The following is a 6000-nucleotide window of genomic DNA, read 5'->3' on the forward strand; positions in this document are numbered from 1 at the left end:
ACGATTAAAATACGTAGTAGATAGTGATAACAATTGTGATAACAATTGTTAGTGATAACAATTGTGATTGCAATGAAATTATTTTCATACTTCGAAAGCGATCTAGAATCATATCCGAGATAGAAAGTAAAAATGAGAATTGTGAAATTAATTTTATATTTAAGGAATAGATATGGATAGATACTGAAAATAAAACCAGAATTCATGAATTTCAAATAACGCCTAAAAAGGCAGTTACAGTGTAGTCTTTTGGTACGCGCATTTATGAATTAATTGTCAGTACAAGTGATTAAATAATGATATTCTAATAAATAACCATAACAATATTTATTTAGTCAAAAAATAATGTCTTCATTTGCTTATATTGATTTAGCCTTAATATCTTAAGGCTAAAAAATTATATTGATAATTTTTGTTTTGGCGCCATCTACCGGTGTTACGAAAAGTTCTTAAACTATTTATATAGTAAGAAAAGAAAAAAATTATCAATATAAAAATCTTAATCTGTATATCTGTAATTACTCAAAAACTTCTACTATTTTTGTTATGAAATTTGCCATAATTGCTTTTTATTATCCTATAGAAAATTTAGATTATTCGAAAAAATATCAGTTATAAAGCAGATTACAAGATTTTTGAAAGTAAATTAGAAAGTCAACATATGAACGATCGTTCGTGCTTTTTGTTTTGCAATGAAACGAAGACTATATTAAGACTTAATCGATTACTAATACATATTAATATGTGTTAGTATTTTTTCTCTAGTCATTTATGCAATAATTATTAGCCTTGGCAATCAATTACAGTAAAATGATACGTGCATATAATATTAGCATATAGATTGTTCACCACTTTTTGTTCAAAACGTGCTTGACTTCAATGATAGGCATGAACAAAATGAACTACGAATAGAAGTTGGAAAATGCTATCACCATCATGCATCTATTGTATCGATATATCAGCTTGTTTTGTTATTCTTTCTCTTACACATACATAATAATCGGTTTTGTTGAATAGAGTAAATAGTTTAGTAGACTGAATTCACACTTTTCAGTCTCTCATATGTATATTTTTCATTGATGGCATTTCGCAGTAATCAGTGCTAAATACATCGGTACGCATTTGTTTTACGATAAATACATACAAAATAATAAATATAATTGACACATATAAGAATTAATATATAAATTTTCTTAAAAATAATTAATGAATACTTATATATTATATTATTTTAATACAAATTAAAACATAAGTTCATTTCTACACTACCTATGAAGTAGAACTCCCAGCGCTTTATTTTTACGTGATTTCTCATGTAGGACTAATCCATTCTATATTACTTCGATTATTATTACTACTACTACTATTATTACTATTGATAATAATAATAATATAATATAATATAATAATAATAATAATAATAATAATCAAAATGTTCTTAAATATTATTTATATACATCTAGATATTATTTAATAAATTTTATATTATAATAGTAAAGACAATTAGTCTCGACTGATCGTGAGTAAGAAACAGTGTGTAAAAAAATCCATAACGATCATAAGGTAGTAAGACAAGGAGAAACGATAGCGAATGAAAACAAAAAAAAATGTTTTTTACTTTCCTCATATGTCGTTTCTATTAAATGGGCGGTTATATGTCCAAATTATCGACACGATTTATTGAGAATTCGCAGGTCAAACCATCATGTAAAATTATACGTTTTCCTTTTTTTATTATCATATATTATTATCATTGTGTGTCATGATGTATATAATATAAATATATTTTTCTGTTTCTTCTTTTTATTACTATTCTTATTACTACATTATTATATTACATATTATTATAGTAATAGTAGTAGTAATAGTAATAATATAAAGTAAATTTCTACAGAGAAAATTATAATAAAATGGCGCTGGGAGAAAAATTTCGTAAATAATGTGGAAACAAACTCATGTTTTGATCTTTATTAAAAAATAATATATAATATATATGTTCACTAATTATTAATGTTGAAAAAATAATCGACAAATGTATATACTTTATACACATTTGTCATCGAACAAAATTGTATTGCTGCTGTGTATTATCTAGCACAAATCACGAAATTCATGTTATTACAAATGCAGACGCTTCCCAATGAGCTACACATTGTTCGTAATCTATATTTTATTAGTTAATAAAATCTAAAAAAAATTACGAATTTTTCCAAAAGTTAACAATAATCTAGAAATTATTATATTATATTTAGGTCCTTGACATAAACGATTGGACATGTATTTTCTTATTTTTCCCAAAGAATCATCTGTTCAAAGCTTTTTAAAATGATCAAATGAATTACCGTAGCTTCTCCGTGTGAGTATCGTGAAACTTATTTCTCTGCGTTAGGAAATGTTTAAAAAATCTAAGCATCAGCAATTTACGCATATAACCAAGTAGATAATCGCTACTTCATGGACATAAATCATACAAGCATATATGTGAAAATCAATAATGGGGGTTCATCTTTGTTGCTGCAAATTTCAGGGGGCGTCATAATACTAAACTTTTTCTTCGTGAAAAATGTTGAAAACAGCATTTATGCCATCAATGAGAACAGAAGTAATTCTTGACCAATTTTATTGAACATGTCGTTTTAAAGACGAAAATTTAATTTATGGCATATTGGTTTTAAACTTTGAAAAAGGTTTTTATTTGTACATAAAATATTCTCGAAAAATATCATTTTTTAATACGATTTTTTTTTTCGAAGAAAAGCTTTTTCAAAAATTTGAAACCAATACGCCGTAGATTAAAACTTTATCTTTAAAATGAGACCTTGTTCATTAAAATCGGTCAAAAATTACGCCTGTTCTCATTGATGATGTAAACCATTAAAAAACCAGAGGTAATGAACAGTCTTAAGTTAGAATCGTGTTTGAATTAGGGTGTCGGAGGTACCCCGGGGCATGCTCTCTAGTGTAGGCTTATAATCTAATCTAGGTATATAAGAGAATCTTGGAAAGTATGTGTTGGTGTGTATTTTTTGCCCTTTTAAAATGTAGAAATAGGTAAGTATGTAGGATACCTTTCTGAGTAATGTGGCAATTAATCGTAAGTAAATAAGTAAGAATCGGATAAACTGCAGAGTGTAATTTTCACTCAGGAGTGGGAAATCCTGCCTTTGAGGATTTATGAGGATTTAGCAAATTTTCAAAATCTTGAAATGTCTATTTTTTTCATTTTTTGCTAATACTTTGCATTGCGTGATATATAAGTATCAAGCAGCTCAAAATACTTTACGTTTAATGGAAATAGATATCATCAATATCTTTTTAACTTAGCAAAGGATTTTGAATTTGTTCGATGCTTAGTTATAAAGTATATTAATATTTAATGTTCGCGATTCTTCGAATATATTTATAATATATTTATTTTTTTAATCTAGAAATAGAATATAGTTGCATACGTAAAATTGGTATATTAACATTTTTATTATCTTCGAAACTGTTTATCTTAACTTTTTTCATCTTTTAAGTACAAGAAATTAATCTTAGCTTGTAAGAGAATGAATATTATCTGCTGGAGCATCCGATTAAATGTGCTCTATATGTGTGTATGATTGGTGGATTCTTGAGATCATTAATTTTCCATAGGCTAGGAAAGTTTCATGATTTAAATCAAATATCAATGAATCAATTAAATGAAAATCAAATATCAATGTATCAAATATCAATGAAATTTTATTTTTTTTTGTTAAATAAATAAATAAATAAATAAATAAATAAATGAATAAATATCATTAGAAAATCGAGACTAATTTAATGAAAATGATTTCATTTTTATAGTATAAATCACTATAGTAAGTCAATTTTTGTGAGTTTGTTGCTTTAAATGTTTTATTATTTTTGATGCGTAAATTTATCTTACATCCCATCTTGCTCCATTTTGATGCAGTGATTAAACCACAAAGTAAGGAGAGACTATATACTGAAAAGGCCCCGCAAACTGCGTCTCAAGAGGGCAACAATCGATTACAAGTTATTTGTCGAACACCTTGTTTATGGTTTATGGTCTTATTAAAGTCTCTTTTACCCTTTTACCATGTTGACACTTATGCTCGTAGTAGCAGTAATAGTAGTAGTAGTAACAGTGTAGTAGTGTAGTAGTAGTAGTAATTTGAACTTGAATGGAGGTAGTGAACCATTCCATCTTCCTGCCATAGCGTTTTGCACTCGTGTTCGTGAAAAATAAGGTCTTTTGATAAATATAGTCAAGCTTTTGTATTATTTTCTATTAATAGAGTTATTGCATTTTTTCTCAATAAATTGATGTCGAATCGTTGTATTTTGTCTTATTATATTAGAAGTCAAATCACTGCAGTTTTTTTATAATATTAAAATCAAGTAAAATACATTTCCTATTAAAATAAAGACGAGTCCTATATGGAACAGATAGAATATATATATATATATATATATATATATATGTATATACACATACACACACACACATGCATTTCCATGCTGGCTACATCATAATTAATTACACTGCTGATCTGTATTAATTGTTGATTAAAATTTGTATTTATAATTTCTCCACAAGTCTTACCATTTCTATCCAAATAAAATTTTGTATAATTATTCTTTATATTATGATGGAAAGTATATTTCAATGAAATTCAAATGATATTAAAAAAACATAAAACACAAATTAGTTTTTTTTTAATTCTTTTATTAGATTTTCACATATTAAGAAGTAACGTTTAACCATCAGTACTCGTTCATACAAATCTTTCAACGATACTTAATTATTTTTCCTTAAAATTAATCAGTCATATCTCATGGTTTCACATAAACTCAACTATTTTCACACTGAATTCCCATAAAATTTTCTCTTATCGAAATTTTCTATGAGTTTGCGCAAATATGTCTAAATACGATAAAAATGCATTTAATTATGTATATTGATAATTTCGATCGGTTCAACGCAAGAAAACAAAAAGGATAAATCTTTTGTTGTAAAAATAATGTAATGCATTTTCCTATACGTATGTAAATATAAGATGACAAGAAAAAGTAAAATCTTAAACTTTTTTATGCCTCAGAAAATTGCACAACTTTAATCGTGAAAATAAACCCTCTATCGATTGTAAACGCAATTCGGAAAGTAAGAACAATAAAAAAAAAAAAGAAAATGAAAAAAATGTTCACACAAATCCAGATCTATAAAATGAAGATTCGAACCATGTTTAAAGATTGTTTATGACTTTTGATAGATTCCTCATTTATTGCAAAAGATTGCTATCATTTGGTTTTGTCATTCCAACATTGACACTTCGCTTCCCTGAGGTATACTAACTTGTTGAAAGTAATAACTTTTCTTTTTTATAGCAATAATTTAAAAAAATATTGAAAAATTTACAATATTTTCAAAATTTAAATTATACAGGATTATTGTATCGTATATAGTCGAAATAATTTATCCTTGAAAGTGTTTTCATCTTTTAAATTTAACAAAAAATATTTGGAAATTGTGAAATAATTTATAAACTACTTCGAATTATACATACGATAATGATCCAACGAATCGATTATTCTTTTTACCTAAACTATCGTCATGCTGTAGATGTTATCAAGCAGGTGTTACTACATGAAATTGCGAAATCTAGCCACGCACTCGATATCCACATATATCTAATGTTCGTTGACATATCTATCACATACCTATCGCATACCATATATATATATATATTGGGGCGCGTGCATCTTATAAAATTTCAAATTTCGCATATTCGTTTTATCTTAAAAGTTGGCATTATCGATAGAAACTTAATGCTCAATAAGAAATGAAATATGAAAGTATCGAGATTATAAAACTTACTAAGTACTTTATATTTGCGAATTTATCTACATAAGCATAAAATGAGCATATGCTAAAAACTGAAGAGGAAAATTTTTTATAAATTTTCCTCTCTTATATATATATATATATATATATATATATATATATATATATAT

The sequence above is a fragment of the Vespa crabro genome, chromosome 6 (assembly GCF_910589235.1).
Source record: "Vespa crabro chromosome 6, iyVesCrab1.2, whole genome shotgun sequence".
NCBI lineage: Eukaryota > Metazoa > Arthropoda > Insecta > Hymenoptera > Vespidae > Vespa > Vespa crabro.